This window comes from Euphorbia lathyris, chromosome 5 (assembly GCF_963576675.1).
Source record: "Euphorbia lathyris chromosome 5, ddEupLath1.1, whole genome shotgun sequence".
Classification (NCBI taxonomy): domain Eukaryota; kingdom Viridiplantae; phylum Streptophyta; class Magnoliopsida; order Malpighiales; family Euphorbiaceae; genus Euphorbia; species Euphorbia lathyris.
The window spans coordinates 93,270,295-93,287,906 of record NC_088914.1 but is presented as its reverse complement, the minus strand read 5'-3'; the positions used below and the strand labels follow the sequence as shown (position 1 = coordinate 93,287,906).

At 36.2% G+C, this 17,612-nt stretch overlaps 2 long non-coding RNA genes across 12 annotated transcripts; one reads left to right on the top strand and one right to left on the bottom strand.

The window, feature by feature from the left end:
* The first annotated feature begins 1,037 nt into the window (after nucleotides 1–1,037).
* LOC136230108 (uncharacterized) lies at nucleotides 1,038–5,980 on the top strand. Of its 11 annotated transcripts, none has more exons than XR_010689273.1 (9): nucleotides 1,039–1,191; nucleotides 1,278–2,361; nucleotides 2,526–2,588; nucleotides 3,205–3,464; nucleotides 3,867–4,078; nucleotides 4,186–4,374; nucleotides 4,478–4,601; nucleotides 5,463–5,511; nucleotides 5,612–5,980. It is a non-coding gene; the product is annotated as an uncharacterized lncRNA (long non-coding RNA). The 11 variants fall into 11 exon arrangements; XR_010689271.1 differs by having other exon boundaries at nucleotides 3,196–3,464; XR_010689274.1 differs by having other exon boundaries at nucleotides 1,040–1,191; nucleotides 1,278–1,366; nucleotides 3,196–3,464.
* Nucleotides 5,981–14,668: 8,688 nt separating this feature from the next.
* Nucleotides 14,669–17,166, bottom strand: LOC136228741 (uncharacterized). The gene is made up of 4 exons (XR_010688829.1): nucleotides 16,971–17,166; nucleotides 16,684–16,862; nucleotides 16,534–16,586; nucleotides 14,669–15,035 (listed from the first exon to the last, which is right to left on the bottom strand). It is a non-coding gene; the product is annotated as an uncharacterized lncRNA (long non-coding RNA).
* Nucleotides 17,167–17,612: the final 446 nt, after the last annotated feature.

The window sequence follows — 17,612 nt, the reverse complement described above, 5'->3', positions numbered from 1 at the left end:
TTAGTTTCTTAATCGTCTACGCTGAGTGTCGGTTGGCTAAGGTCGGGTTTTTCTAATTCATCAGGCTGTCAATAGATTAAATCTTGACCGCTAAGGCAGGATTATTTATTGATTAGGAACTGGTTATACGCGCGTGCTTGACCAGTTTAATATTAAGGAAGAATACTCCAAACCGATCCGGTATGTGTATAAGAGTCTATTTTATCTGTCTGTGATCGATACTGCGTGAATTACCTACCTGCAAACCCCCTTGATCGGATTCCTCCAAAACGTTGTTTACAAATCATATTTACTCTTGCTAATTTTATTTTATTTGAAATTCTCAATTGGTTAAATCTCACAAATCAAAAACCCCAGTTTATTTACTTTGTTTATTTATCAAGTCATTATTGTTTTGAGTCAGTAATATTCCCTTGGGTTCGACCTTTGCTTACCCTTGTTGCAAATCCATATTTCGGTCAAGTAAAGTTATATTTATTTTTGGTGGATTCGACACCCATCACTGGGCCAACAAATAATGTGGTTGAGACGGTTAATCCTCGTTTTGTTTCCAAAGGTGAAGGCCTGAATGAATCCCAAGCTCAGGCTTCTAAAGGAAATGAGAAGATAAAAGAGGTTAGTATTCCTAATTTCGGTGTTGAGCCTAGTATTGGGAAGGCTATGGATGTCAACAAAATTAGTATGAAAAAGCCTAAGGGTAAGCAGAAATATGCCCATAGTTCTATGGATTTGTCGGATAAGAGGGGGCCTGCTACACTACACCATAGATGGTCTATTACAACACAAAATACATGTGTTGCCGTTGAAGTGTTGCTAGAGTTGTGATTAAATTTCATCTATTCCAACGCTTTCTAAAAAGTGTTGGAATGATATATGAAATTTGTTAACTTCTATTTATTATAACACTATTTTTAAAGTGTTTGGTAGAACTATTCTTGAAGTGTTGGTAAAAATAAATAAAAAATTGAAATTTTTTAATTGGAAAATTTTAGGTTTGGAGGGAAGATTTTTTTTATTTCCCTCCATTTCAAAAAGTAAAAATAAAATGAAAGATATAATTAAATTATTTTGGATAATTTCTCTCTCAACATATCTACTCTCTCGAGCGGTTCAAATCGGACAGCCGATATTTTTCCGACTGTGCGGAGCTAGGCGGCTGAGGCGGAATGAAGCGGCATTAGGCGGAGCTAGGTGCAAATCGCGGCCTTGATATTTTTGCAGCCTTTTTCATATGTGTGCATTCAGAAATACCCTAATTTTGTGGGTGTTTTTCGCAGCCGGTGAGGTAGCACTCATCTATTCTTCCAGAACGACGCTATTTGCTCCTCAAATTCATATTCATATATCGGAATCCGAATCCTCCCAGGTTGTTGATGTTATTATGTAATATAAGCTAATCATTCTGCACTATTTGCTCTCTACTTGTCTACATTGACCTAATCATTACCTGCCCAACTTGTGAAATTGCGTCTTGCTCTCAATTCTACCCCGATCTTGTTTTAATTTGAAGGTACTTGCAGTTCTATGTTCCAATTGCTTTTGTTTAAATTCTGGAAGGCATCAAAACAGTAATTTCTTTTCTGAAAACTGGAATAAGATTTACAATTGAGCAAAACTGCCACCTTTATTCTACGTAATTTAACGATTTGTGCTCAATCCTACACCAATTCATTTTTTAACCAATTAGCTGGTGCTATGTATCGTCCAAGCATGCCTATTTGTGCAATAATTTTATTCAAGTAGAGGTCTTAAGTAGTTGCAATCTCGTTGTCTTATTTTGCTTCCATTGCAATTTTGAATTTTGGGGGTGGTAGTATGAACTGAATTCCTATGTTACTTTAAAGTTTAAACAGTCCCAAACATTTGATTGTGAGTATTAGCTAAATGATTTCATCTGGAGCCCCTGGAATGTAGAGCCCTTTTTCCCGCTCCCTGTAGTCTGTCTTAAGTTAACAAAGGCTAGAATTGGGATATTTAGAAAGAAAGAGAAACGCGAGAGACTGGGGAAGGTCGGTGCTCCCATCTCATGATTCAAGCCTTCTCATTCCGTTGTCAACATCGGCTTGGACTTGGCTTTATTAAAAATACATATTTATGCAGATCTTTACGACATTGTCTTGGCCCTCTGCGCTTCACAAAAGGAGGCGAATGCAGTAGCACGATTACTTACTAGAGTAGAGATCACGAGCTCTCTACAGAAGAAAAAAACATTGTCGTGGTTACTAAGAGGTTACATAAAAGGCGGACATTACAATGAAGCTGCAGAAACACTAACTAGAATGCTCGATTTAGGTTTATCTCCGGATTATCTAGACAGAGTAGCTGTGCTGCAGGGGCTAAGAAAGCGGATCCAAAACCGGGGTAATGTAGATTCGTATCTTAAGCTTTGCAAATGCCTTTCGGATGCAAATTTGATTGGCCCGTCTCTTGTATATCTGTATATAAAGAAACATAAACTCTGGATCATGAAAATGTTGTGACTGGTAAATTAGTCTATGGAGTTTGAACACGGGTTTGTTTCGAAGGTGGAGGGGAGGTTCATCGGTGAAGAATTTTGCGACTTCTGAGCAGTCCCGGATGTAAATGAGGTAAGTAATAGATAGATATATATGTATATATAGTATGTTTTTCATGGTAGCACTTGTATATATGGCGGATATCATACACAATAGTACTGTTGTGAACATATGTATGTTGTTGAACTCTTACTCTTCAATTAAATTTTTTGTATGTCCTGTGTTGTAGAATCTGTTCCGCTTGGATCGCCTAGACGTTCGAAATCTAGAATCCGTCCCAATTTTGTCCGATTAGTCTCTCTAAGCAATTTTTTTTTACTCTTAACGATTTTTAACGCTCCACTTAGGCTGCCAAAATGACGATGAATAAGAGTGTTTTTTTTATTTATTATTTTCCTTTATTATAATTCACTTTTGAACATTGTCGCATGGTTATTCATGAATTGTGTTTATTATTTTGCAGATATTTTGGTTTAGTTCCTTTACTTATTTACATGATATGAGTTAAGACTTTAGAGATATTGTTTTATAGCTTTTGTTGAATTATATTACGTGTGAACATTATATTTTATTTGTTAGAGTTGTTTCAATAATATTATTGTTGAAATGTTGATATTGCCACTAATATATATGTTGATATTTCCACTAATATATTGTCTTGTGTAACCCAATGGTGGAGTATGTCAAGGACCTCACTCATGATCTAAAGAATGGAAACAGTAGGCAATTGTTGGCCATGGTGAAGGAGATGTAACGAATGCTGAGAAAAGGAAAGCTTGAGTTTGAGGATGCAAGAAAGAAAGTCAGAGTAGCTGAAGAGGGGAAAATGGAGGAAATATGCAAGTTAAAGACAATAGAAGGAAGTTTGAAGCGAAAGAAACAACAACTCTGCCTTTCTGAACCCCAATGAGGCATGTACGTTATAGTGGACCTGCTACTCCAGACAAGGTACAAATAGTTGATCGATTCATTTTTACATGCTTAATCATTTCTTTTTAATTTCTCACTAGCTAGTTGAATTTACAAAGCATCATTTTCTTTCTTTGAATTAAAATGTTGAGTGCTAGCTGATACAGGGCCAAGGCTATCATATTAGTTGAATGAATCACCACGGGTTGACACTCTATGTTCCACATGCCATAGTCACTATTTAACTTGTAATGTGAACAGCATTACTATAGAAAATTTATTTTCAGTTTATTAAACCGTGTAGCATTAAATCGGTGCCTTAGGGGGTTTTCATGGTTAGTTTTCAGTTTATTATTGTAAAATGATGTTGTTTATGAAGGAACTTTGGGGATAGCCTGTTGTAACATTGACTGTTTTCTGTTCTACAAATTCGGATGCCAGAGGCTGGATGAGTCCTTGATCGACCGTGTCCACCGCCTTACCGGCCGGCCTCCTCACGTCTTTATATGCCGCTGGGTCTTCTTTGCCCATAGGGACTTCAATGAAATATTGGATGCTTATGAGAAAGAGATGAAATTCTATCTCTACACTGGTAGAGGACCTTCATCTGAATCTTTGCACTTGGGCCATCTTATCCCCTTTATGTTCACCAAGTAAATTATCAAGCATTGAATCAACTAATTCTATAATTGTTAAAGTTTTTGTCCCTGTAATTTCATTGAAATGCTGAAATCAAGCTCTATGAGCTCTCCGATCGCAGATACTTGCAGGAGGTATTTAAGGTTCCGCTTGTCATACAGCTCACTAATGATGAGAAGTGTATGTAGAGGAATTATCTCTCTATGGAGGAGAGTAAAAGACTGGCCCATGAAAATGCTAGAGATATTATTGCTTGTGGTTTTGACGTCACTAGAACTTTCATTTTCAAGGATTTTGAGTATGTTGGAGGGTAAGTAACTAGTTAGCATCAATATAAGAACCATATTCTTCCAATTATATATTGGATTTTACTTAATTAATAAAAGATATATCTTTTTATGCATTTTACTTAGGTTATTGCTATTGGCATATTGTGTTCAAGCTGTGTGTGCCAGAGTAATGATCGAGAACCAATTTCAATTTTGGGGGAATATATGGGTTCGTCTCGTAATAAGAGAGATGATCCACGAGAGTAAGGTTGACTTTCTTTCCTGATCTCATTTCATTTATGAGTGTCATTTGTTATGTTCTTTATTGTTGTAAGGGAGTTTCGACTTTACTTAATGATAATGAGGCGGCTTTGGTCGAGCAACCGCTACTTTTCTTGAACGGCTTCAAGTTGTTTTATAACCTTTGCTCATTCGCTTTATGCTATTTACTTTGAAGGGTGTAAATATTGAGCTTGAATTTAGAGTCATTTATAGAATTTGTGATTCCAATCCAATGGATTATTAGAACTGATGCTTAAAAATCCTTCATTTATCAAAGGAGACTGCAACTTGGAAAACATCTGTTTTGGGTTTACAAAATTATTATTTTTTGTTCAGATTTTCCATGTGGCAGTATATCCTGTATTTCTATTGAGAATGTATGAACTATCATCTGCTTTTTTGTTGAGCATATAATATAATAGTTCTGGTTTAGGCACATTATACTGAAAAAATGATATTTTCCCTGCTATTCTTTTTCTGATGTTTAAATTGCATGTTTACTAAATTACTTTTGCTTAGATTTCCTAGTGGGTAGTTGTAATTGAATGTCTCGCTATACATTGCTCATGTTTGCTTGTAATTGAATGTCTCTTTTTCTGTGAGTTCCTTTTTTGTGCTAAGTTTACAATGGATGTTAAAGTTTATTTCATAATACTTCTATTGTTGTGCTTTTAAATGGATATTTAGTGAAGAGTTTATTTCACAAATTTCACCATACTTGTATTGTTATGCTGTCTATTGATTATTTGCAACATCATTCGTGCAATGCCTCTTTTAGAAACCTCATTATGCAGGTTGTTCTATAGTTTTATGGTAATATTAACTATATGAAAATTAATTTTTGTAGTTCCTTCTACAACAACATGAAGGTTCAAAAGTGTGTCACATATAATAAGGTGATTATTTCCTTTACTTATCTTTACCACATTCATGGGCACACACCAATAAGTTATTATCTCTTTTTTACCTGAAAATATGAAACTGCTAATTCAACAGGTTTTTCAGAAAGGATCCCCAATTGCAGCAGATTTTTCAAAGTCATATTGAAGCTATCGGAGGATGGGAAGCTTAAAGACTTGGAAGAAAAATGGTTTCGTCCATCATCAGAATGTAAAGAGAACACCACTGATGACAGAACTAAAAGCTTGAGGCTGAAAAGTTTGGGCTCTTTCTTATTTCCGGGGCTACTTCTACAATTTGCTTTCTAATTTTTCTAGTTCATTTGTACAAAAATTTTTGGTAACGTCGGTATTTCTTATGAAAATAACAACGTTGCACCCTCTTCTAGGGAGAAGGGTAGTCTATATTATAATTGTATGACAATATTATACTTTTTTCTAGTTTATTATTATTTTTATAAGATAATGTTAAATTCCATTATTCATATATATGAAAGTAAATATTTGAAATTAATGATATTGCTACAAATTTGAGAAAGAGTTGCAAATATCTACAAAAAAAAAAAAAAAGTTGCTACAGGCTGAAAATGTTAAATGGCAAAGTGTTGTAAATTTGTAAAAAAGTGCTGCTTTCAAAAATCTATATTGCAAAATAAAGTGTTGCAAAAATATAGTAAAGTGTTGCTCAAATCTTTTTGACAATAGTGTTACCAGATCTATGTAGTTGCCTTAGGGTAAGAAAACTGTTGGTATAGATATAAATGGCAACATTTTTATTAATGTTGTTATAAATTGGAGAAATTGTTGCAACAGACATCTATGGCGACATGCAAAAGCCCAACACTTTTTTATGGGTAAAAGTGTTGCCTTTTTTGCTAAGCCAATACTTTTATGGTCTTTGCCAACACTTATTGCCTGTTGCAGTAGACCATCTATGGTGTAGTGCTAGTACCTCTGCGAGGCTCTCAGGAGCCCCTAATAAATACCTGGTTTAGGGTATTGGGTTGGGTCAGTAGTCCTCCTTTCCATGGATTTGTTGGTTTGGAATGTTAGAGGAGCGGCTAGCAAGGCTACCCGTATCCATGTTAAAAATTTAATTAAACAGTTTAATCCTTCTTGTTTTGTTTTAATGGAAACTAAAATTAGTGGAGTTAAAGCAGATGAGGTGGTTAAAAAGTTTAAAAATTGGAATTGTTTTAGATCGGAGGCTAGTGGCCGGGCTGGTGGGATTTGGCTTTTTTGGAAGCCAGATCGTGTCCATTTTGATATTGTTAGTATGGATAAACAGTTTATTCATAGTAAAGTGATTTTTCCTGGGAATAAACCTTTCTTTGTTACCTTTGTTTATGCTGATCATGTCCTGGCTAATCGGAAATGGCTTTGGGAGGTTCTATATTCTATGAGTGTAAGTATGACCGAGTCTTGGTTTGTGCTGGAGATTTTAATGATATTGCCCTTATGAGTGATCAGAGAGGGGGTGTGAATCACTATGTTAATCGTTGCCTCAATCATAAGCAAAGTATGGACTTATGTGGGCTTTCTGATCTGGGTGCCGCTGGTCATAAGTTTACTTGGAAGCGTAATAGTACTTTTGTTCGTTTAGACAAAGTTTATACTAACGTTTCAGCTCAAACTAGGTTTCCTGAAGTGTCTGTGTTAAATCTCCCCTTCCGGCACTCGGATCACTGTCCTATCTTAGTCAGGCTGGTGAGAGGCCATCGGCCTAGAGGGGATAGACCATTTAGGTATCAGGTGGCTTGGAAATCTCATCCTGAGTTTAAAAACTTTGTTCATGAGAATTGGAAGCCTCACTCTAATGTCTTACAAGCTGCTGAGGGCTTTAGAATGAATGTTCTGGGGTGGAATAAAAACGTCTTTGGTCATATCATTAGGAGAAAGGAAAAATTATTGAGTAGAATTGAGGGCATTCATCGTAGTTTGGAGGTTAGATTTGATCATAGCTTGGATGGTCTGCTTAGAACCCTTCAGAAGGAGTTGGAAGTTGTGCTTAGACAGGAAGAGTTACTTTGGTTTCAAAAATCTAGGAAAACCTGGATTAAAGATGGGGATCGGAATACCATGTACTTTCATCTATCTACTGTTATTAGAAGACAAAACAATAGGATTAATGATATTAAAGACTCAAATGGAGAGTGGGTTTATAAGGATGAGGATATTCGTCATTTAGCCCTTAATTTCTATAAAGAGTTATTTAAAGAAGTCCCTGTGGATCTGGATAAATCTCAGACTGTGTCTACTTTTCCCATGTTGGGAGATGATAAAATTCTGGAAGCGTTCCATCCTATTACCCCGAAAGAAATTGATCAATCTATTTTTAGCATTGGGGCCACTAAAGCTCCTGGAGTTGATGGTCTGCCTGCTGGTTTTTATCATAAGCACTGGGAGGTTGTTAAGGAAGGCATTTATAGTTTTTTTAAAGGAGTTTTTAATGGTTCTCTAGATATTAGGTTGGTTAACAGAACTCTTCTGGTTCTGATTCCTAAAGTAGAGAAGCCGTCTTCTTTCTTACAAATGAGGCCTATTAGTCTTTGTAATGTACTTTATAAAACTATTACTAAAATTGTGGCCAATAGGCTCCGTTGTATTCTTCCTAATATCATTAGCCAGAATCAAGGAAGCTTTGTTCCTGGTAGACAACTGATGGATAATGTGGTCATAGCCCAGGAGATGGTCCATTCCATGAAAATCAAAAAGGGGAAGAGGGGTATTGTGGCTCTGAAGTTGGATCTGGAAAAAGCTTATGATCGCATAAACTGGAGTTTCCTTATTGATAGTCTGAAGAGAGCAGGGATTCCTGAGAACTGGAGGAGTTTAATTGAGGTTTGCATCTCGTCTCCTGTTTTTCAAGTTTTGATCAATGGGGATATGTCGGGGGAATTTTTTCATTCCCGGGGTATCCGTCAAGGGGACCCGATGAGCCCTTTCTTATTTGTTATTGCAATGGATAGACTGACTCACCTTATCCAAGAAGCTGTTGGTAATGGGAAATTCCACCCGGTGTCCATCAATAAATTCTGTCCTCAGGTTACTCACTTTTTCTTTGCAGACGATGTTTTGATCTTTGTAGAAGGTAATGAGGAGCAGATAAGTGTGATTATGGATATCCTTAACTGTTTCTGCTCTGCCTCTAGTCAGAAGCTTAATATCCAAAAGTCCAGGATGATGTGTTCTAAGAATATGAACCAGAGAGCCTGCAAAAGGTTGAATGATTTATCTGGTATTCCTCTGACTAATTCTCTGGGTAAGTATCTGGGGATTCCTCTCCATAGTGATAGAGTTTCTAAAGCTTCTTTTAAGGATACGTTGGATAAAACCAATAAGAAGTGTGCCATTTAGAAAGCTAAGACTCTCTCCCTTGTGGGCCGCCTTACTTTAATTCAGTCGGTTAATTGTGCGGTTCCTAATCATATTATGCAGGCTTGTCGTCTACCTGAGCCTGTTCTCAAAGATCTTGATAAAATTAATCGACGTTTCCTATGGGGGGAAGCTGAGGAGGGGAGGAATATTCACCTTGTTCCTTGGGATGAGGTTTGTCAACCTAAGAATTTGGGAGGGTTGGGGATTAGGAAAGCCAGAGATAATAATAAAGTGTTATTAATGAAACTTCTGTGGAGAATGTGGCAACTTCCGTCAGCTCTTTGGGTTCAATTATTATGCGGGAAATATAGAAAGGATAAGGTTTTTGGGGGTCCTAAGGAGAGAGTGGTTAATTGCTCTTTTCTTTGGAAAGGCCTTAGTGCTGTGTTTTCAGAATTTTGCTCTGGGATTGGGTGGAATGTGGGAAATGGTAAATCTATTAGCTTCTGGAATGATATCTGGATTGGTAAAAAGCCTCTATTAGAGGTTTGTGAGTCTTTACCGCCTTTAGAAATTCAAAACTGGAGGATTGCAGATGTGGTGGATTCTGAGGGTAATTGGACATAGATGGTCAATGGCAACACCCACTAAGTGTTGGCTTAAGTTATAAAAGTGTTGCCTTAGATGAGATGGCAACACTTTAAACTTAAAAAATGTGTTGCATTTTTGCATGTTGCTATAGATATCTATAGCAACACTTTACTGTATCTATAGCAACCCCAAGATAAGTGTTACCATTCAAATCAATAGCAACACTTTACACACCTTTAGGCAACTCTAACAAGTGTTGCCATTTCCATAGATGATTGCCAAAAATATATATAAGCAACACTTTCATACAACATTGCAACACTATTTTATGCAAACACTGTTAAGTAACGTGTCTTCTTGTTTGAAATAGTCTTTGCTGTTAACAATAAGTTCCTAGAAACTAGGAATAAGTTAGAGTTTGATTTGGTCTTTGTTGTAATCACGTTTCCTGTATATGTGGGATAGGTTAGTTTCTATTTTTAGATTTCTGTTCACTGTAAAGCTATTTAAAGCTTCCTCAGTTTACATTCTAAATAACAAATACTCTTTGCATTTTGTTGCAATTTGTCTATTGTGTTCAATATTTATCATTTGGTATCAGAGCCAGAATAGGCCTGATTGAGAGAGAAGAGTGTGAGAGAAACACGAGAGAAGAGTGTGAAGAGATGGCAGAAAGCAACAATAATAATGGTTTTGTGCAACCAGCTATCCCAAAATTTGATGGCTTCTATGAACATTGGGCAAAATTGATGGAGAATTTCCTTCGAGCAAAGGAATTCTGGAGCCTACTAGAAGATGGAATAACAGAGATTCCAGCAGGAAGAGAGCCATCAGAAGCAGAGACTAAAGTTATTGCAGAACAGCAATTGAAAGACAAGAAGGGGAAGAATTATCTCTATCAAGCCATTGACAGAGAAATTATGGAAACCATTCTGAACGACGATACATCCAAGCAGATTTGGGACTCGATGAAGCAGAAATTTAAAGGGTCAACAAGGGTTAAAAGAGCACAACTTCAAACCCTAAAAACTGAATTCGAAATTCTGAAGATGAAAGAAGGGGAAAGTGTCAATGCCTATTTTGGAAGAACACTCTCAATTGCCAAGAGGATGAAATCATGTGGTGAAAGTCTCAGAGAAGCTGATATCACAGGAAAGATTCTTCGATCCTTAGTTCCAAAATTCAACTACGTGGTATGTTCAATTGAAGAATCAAATAATGTTGATGTTTTAACTGTGGATGAACTCCAAAGCAGTCTTTTAATTCACGAATAAAGGATGAAAGGATCTGTAGAAGAAGATCAAGTATTGAAAGTTACACATGAAGACCGAAGTGGACGAGGTAGAGGCACGTTTAGAGGTCGAGGAAGAGGCAGAGGCAGATCGTTCTTTGACAAATCTGCTATTGAATGCTATAAATGTCACAATTTGGGACATTTTCAGTATGAATGTCAAAATTCAGAGAAACGGGCTCACTATGTCGAGATCGATGATGAAGATGAGATGATGTTAATGGCGCAAGTTGATCTCAAGCAAGACAAAAGGAAAAGGATCTGGTTTCTTGATTCTGGATGTTCGAACCACATGTCAGGAAACAAAGAGTGGTTCACACGACTTGATGAAGTTTTTAAGCATTCTGTTAAACTTGGGAATGATTCCAAGCTGATGGTGATGGGGAAAGGGAGTATCAAGCTCGAAGTTGGAGGCCAAATCCAAATTGTGAGTGATGTTTTTTATGTACCTGAATTGCGTAATAACCTGCTGAGTATAGGTCAATTACAAAAACGAGGAATCACCATTCTTATCAAACATGGAGTGTGCAAGTTATATCATCCGACCCGTGGTGTTATAATGAAAAGCGAAATGACAGCAAACAAAATGTTTGTAGTTATTGCAAACATTCTCATGAAATCACCTTCTTGCTTCAATGCACAAATTGAAGAATCGAGTGAAATTTGGCATCAAAGATTTGGGCATCCGAGCTATAAAAATCTAGCATTGCTGCACAACAAAGAGATGGTTCGAGGGCTGCCAAACATCAAAACCCCAACAAAAAAATGTACAAGTTGCATGATGGGAAAACAACACAGAATAGCCATTTCAAAGAAGAGTAATTGGAGAGCCACAAAGAAATTACAGCTCATACACTCAGACATTTGCGGTCCTATTTCGCCTGCCTCCTACAGTCAAAAGAGGTACATATTAACATTCATAGATGACTTTAGTCGAAAGCTGTGGGTTTATTTTCTGAACGAAAAGAGTGAAGCTTTTGTGACTTTCAAAAATTTCAAAATAATGGTGGAGAAAGAGTGTGGTCTATCAATGTGCAGCTTAAGAACAGATAGAGGAGGAGAATTCAACTCCAAAGAATTTTCAGAATTTTGCAAAACACAAGGCATAAGAAGACAGCTTACTACAACGTATACGCCTCAGCAAAACGGAGTTGCGGAGCGTAAAAACCGTACAATCCTCAATATGGTGAGATGCTTGCTTGAAGAAAAACAAATGCCCAAAATGCTTTGGCCAGATGCTGCGAAGTGGACATGTCACATTCTAAATCGGAGTCCCACTGCCTCTGTGAAAAATAAAACTCCAGAAGAATGTTGGAGCGATTTGAAACCTAACATTGAATATTTCAGGGTCTTTGGCTGCATTGGAAATGTACATGTACCTGATGCTAAGAGATTGAAGTTAGATACAAAAAGTCAGAAATTAGTCCTGATCGGCTACAGTGTGGAGTCCAAAGGATATAAGCTGATTAATCCTTTCACAAAGAAAGTAACCATCAGTAGAGATGTCATCTTTGAAGAAGATGAAAGATGGGATTGGGCAAAAACAAAAGAGGAGACTACTGATGTACTTGATTGGGGAGAAGAATATGAAGAAGCTCACAATCAAGGAGATGAAAGTGAAGAAGAAGCAGATTTAGATGAAGAAAATACAGCAGATGTGGATGAAGACATCACCTCCAATGACGACGCAGAAAATTCAAGCTCCAACAGTGATGTTCCAAATTCAGCAAGTTCCAGCTCTAACTCACTCAATTCCAGCCCCAACAATACCTCTAATTCATCTCTCTCAATCAGAGAATGAAGAGCTCCTGCCTACTTAGAAGATTACACAAGTGGAGAAGGATTCTCTGAAGATGAGGTACAAAACTTTGCTCTATGTATATCTGCTGATCCCATTTTCTATGAACAAGCAGCAAAATTGAAGAAATGGAGGGATGCAATGGATCTTGAAATCGAAGCAATAAAGAAAAATCAAACTTGGGAACTTGTAAAGGCTCCTTTGGAAGTGAAGGTGATAGGTGTCAAATGGGTGTATCGAACCAAGCTGAACGAAAATGGAGAGATTGACAAATGTAAAGCACGCCTCGTGGCAAAAGGGTATGCTCAAGAAAAGGGAATTGACTACAATGAGGTCTTTGCACCAGTAGCACGATGGGATACTATTCGCATGGTAATTGCAGTAGCAGCGAAAAATGGTTGGAAGTTGTTTCAACTAGACGTTAAAAGCGCATTTCTGCACGGAGAACTCAAAGAAGACGTCTACGTCGCTCAGCCACAAGGCTATGAAGTTAAGGGAGAGGAGAACAAAGTATACAAACTAAACAAAGCTCTTTATGGCTTAAAGCAAGCTCCAAAGGCGTGGTTTAGTAGAATTGAAGGATACTTCGTCAAAGAAGGGTTCGAAAGAAGCTGCTGTGATCCTACCTTGTTTGTAAAACAGGAAAACAACAAGATTCTAATTATAAGTCTCTATGTTGATGATCTTGTTTTTACAGGCAATGATTTGATTATGATACAAAATTTCAAAAACTCTATGAAGAATGAGTTCGAGATGACTGATCTAGGAGAAATGAAGTATTTCTTGGGAGTGGAAGTTCATCAAGGAGTAAATGGCATTTTCATCAGCCAGAAGAAATATGCCAGTGAAATGCTTGAAAAATTCGGGATGAAAGGGTGCAATGGAGTCAGAAATCCAATTGTTCCAGGAAACAAACTATCAAAGGAGGAGGAAGGCACTCAAGTAAATGGAACCTTGTTCAAGCAGATTGTTGGAAGCTTGCTATATATGACTGTCACAAGACCAGATTTGATGTACAGTGTATGTCTCATAAGCAGATTTATGTCAAAACCAATGGAGATACATATGTTAGCAGCTAAGAGAATCTTGAGATATATTCAAAGTACTGCTGATTTTGGCATTGTTTACAAACGAGGCTGCACAACTGAGTTAATGGCATATACAGACAGTGATTATGCTGGTGATATAGATGATCGAAAGAGTACATCAGGATATGTTTTCGTATTAAGTGGAGGAGCTATAGCTTGGGCGTCCAAGAAGCAACCTGTAGTGAGTCTGTCAACTACAGAGGCAGAATATATCGCTGCTGCCTCATGTGCGTGTCAATGTGTCTGGATGTAGAGAATTCTGAAACAAATTGAAGGTACAAAAATTGACTATGTGAAGGTTCTCTGTGACAATTCTTCTACTATTAAACTTGCAAAGAATCTGATACTTCATGGGAGAAGCAAACATATTGATGTACGATTTCATTTTTTAAGAAATCTTGTAAATGATGGGTCAATTAAAATGGAATATTGTGGCACGAATGAGCAAGTTGCAGATATCATGACAAAACCGTTAAAGCTTGATCAATTTGAGAAGCTTAGAGAAGCACTTGGTGTTCGAAGCAGCTTGGGTATAAACTAACTTGCTGTAAGCAAGTTTAGTTTAGGGGAGAGTTTTGTTAAGTAACGTGTCTTCTTGTTTGAAGTAGTCTTTGCTGTTAACAATAAGTTCCTAGAAACTAGGAATAAGTTAGAGTTTGATTTGGTCTTTGTTGTAATCACGTTTCCTGTATATGTGGGATACGTTAGTTTCTATTTTTAGATTTCTGTTCACTGTAAAACTATTTAAAGCTTCCTCAGTTTATATTCTAAATAACAAATACTCTTTGCATTTTGTTGCAATTTGTCTATTGTGTTCAATATTTATCAAACACATTATTTTCGAAGCAACTCTTTAGAGCACTATTGCAACACTTTTAAATGCAATATAATTTTTTAATTGCAACACTTTTATTTTAATTTAACACTTTTTGTTCGTAGCAACTCTTTTTTATTCAATTGCAACTCTTTTATGTAACCATGATATTCAAAGCAATATTATTTCTTTGGGGGGTAACACTTTTTGATATAACACCTTCAACCCATTCTTTAACTTATGCTACAAAAAAAAATTTGAAGCCATTTTTTATTTAAATAATAGCATACTATCCTTAATTACAAGTACAACCATAAAAGGTCAATACATGAATAATAGAATTTAACATTGTCACGTGATAAAAAAAACAAAATAAAAGTATAGTATTGTCATAAACATAATATAGCTTATGAAGAGACTGCACCATTGCCATTTTCGCTTGATATGCAACCAAAAAGTTCTTTCATATCAACTTTGATAGCTTCTCCTATTTTTTCCCCAATCAGCTATTTACAATTGTATATTTCACTTGGCAACTTGTATTTACCCCTCTTTATGTTCACAGGTTGCAACAAAAATTTCAACTTTTGACGGTTCCTTCTAGTTTGGCTTTTCAAGTTGCTATAACATAAGAAAAAAAAAGTGGAATGATATAGAAAAAATAATACAAGCTGCAAAATATAATATAGTTAGCTTTAAATGTTAAAGCAAATTAAGGATTGAATAAATAATGCTAACTGCATTATTTAACCTAGTAAATCAAGAAAAATAAGCCCAATTAATAAAGGAAAAAAAGGACTAGCTATAAGAGAACTTCAGGTAGATATCTTAAATATATATATTTAGCTTTTTCATTTCTTAAGATTTGGACTTCATGTTTCTTATATACTTAAAAATCATATTGTGCAATTATATATGTGCTAAAATTCACTGATTCTCTATCTTTTCTTATATGGATCGTAGACTTTTCTACATTGGAAAATTTAACCCAATTAAAATATGTGTAATTGATTGATTGATTGACTGATTGTGGCTGAAGCTATTTCAATGAACAGACATGTTCCAATTGGGTCAAATTGTTCAAAAGTACAACTTTAGGATGCAAGTTTAGCTACAAACAACTAAGCTGACTAAGTTTTTCCTCCCATATAACGTTAGGGAGCAAATGGTACTTGTGTCCAAAACCATATGTTTTCTGTGCATCAAATAGTTTAATCATAAGCCATAAAATCTCATAACTATTCTACACTAATGTTCTGCACTCTATTTAGATATCATGATAGTACCAATGAACAAATCAAGAATGTCAAGATGGGTACTGAAAGAACTAGAAATGACAAAGATTGGATAAATTTGTAGAATTAAGTAACAACGACATAAATAAAACATGAACTAGGAACAGAACATTGTTTTGGATTTGAAAAAAGAAAAAATGAAGTAAAATCAGTGATGTTGATCATCTCCAGAAATAATCATCAGCTCGATTTCACCATTAGTTTGACTCTAAAACATTAAAAGAAATAAAATGTTCAAACTAAAAACAAATGAAATGCCTCAATATTTGCAAAATGTGACTAACTGAGGCAACCACCTAAGATTTGCAGATATGGAAAAGCTTTGGCGTCAGTTCATACACACCAGTCATAATAAAAGAGAGGCAGTAATCAGTATTTTATGCAAATTCTCCTTTTTCCTATAACTAAGCATGCTCAATAACAGAGGTAAAAAGAAGAAAGATGGTTGGGTTGCAGAATCACATATTCCCAGCTAAACAGAAGCTTAAACAACTCTTATTTGAGTCTTCAAATTCTTCACTACATCATACCTCATATTCAATGGTAACCTTACCAGCAATACTAACATAGAAGCTAAACTAATTTCTACCACATAGTTCACCTATCAAACACAGAAGGTTTTGAGCAATTAACAAATTCGCAATTGGGTATTTTAACATAACCAACTCTTTTTTACAATGAAATAACTTAACTAATAATTCATCAAGGAAATTTATGTCAACAGAAGGGAAAGACTTTTATTTTTTAAAACTGGGCTATGGTTATGAATTCTAACGGAACAAGTAATTATAACAAAATAAATATTATTAGAGCAAGAGAGTTACTCTATCAGCCTCAAGCTCTTTTGAAACCTTTAATGGCTTCACAAATCGCTTCCCTGAAAAGACAATAAACATAAATAATTAAACTAGAGAACAAACAGTTACAAACAAAGAGAGAAACACTAGTTGATTAGGAGGGAGCAAACAAGATACCTTTGCGGGTAATAGGGGCTTTTAAAGTCAGAGTTGAAGACAAGCTACAAAATTTCAGAACCCATAAACTTGCTCCTAAGAAAAGCCAGAAATTTATAGCTCAAAGGCATTAATTGACTCCACTAGACGGAAGTAGTCTTTCACCACCAATAGTTCAAACTCTTAAGATCAGTCAATTTCTTCCTCAAACCACAAAAGTACAGAGATTTAGGTCTTCAATTTTATAACTAATCGACATTAGAAGACATAATCACAAAACAGAGATGAAATAACAAAGGCTTACCAACCTTAGAAGAATCGGCCAAGCTAGGTTGGAGAGGCAACAGGGAATGAGTGACCGGAACGGTCTCGTTAGCACCATCGGACTAACAGGAACGAACTCGAAAGGGCTGTTCGCTAATGAGAGAGAAGATGGTTGAGAGAGAAGGAAGAAAATCTGCTGTCCCCTAATTCTTGTCCCCTTCCCTATCCTCCAACCAATTATTAACATCTGTCAAATGAATCCTGATCGACTTAACACTTTAAATCTGTTAAGTATATTTAACTTTGGTTAACCAACTCTCTTAACAACTCTAGTTAATCTAACCACGCCTCTCTTGCTCTCTTTTCCTTCCGATTAGACTTCTTCTCACTCTCTTTTTCTATCTGTTCACATCGTACCTTTAACTTTTATTTCTCAAACATCAAGAGTCCCCCTTCTAACTGAAAAAACTAATCCTTTCTATGAATTTCAACTAGAGTGCAGTTAAAAGGCCATTTCGTTTTTATTGGAAAAAACAGAAACCAAAGTTGGAGAAGCATTGCTGAGAACTATTGAGGTGATTCTGGCAAGGTCTCACCAGGTGGTGCTGGTCGGCTCAGGCGTAATTCAGACAAGGAGATGACACATCTCGTTGGAGAAGCATTGCTGAGAACTGTTGAGAGAGGTT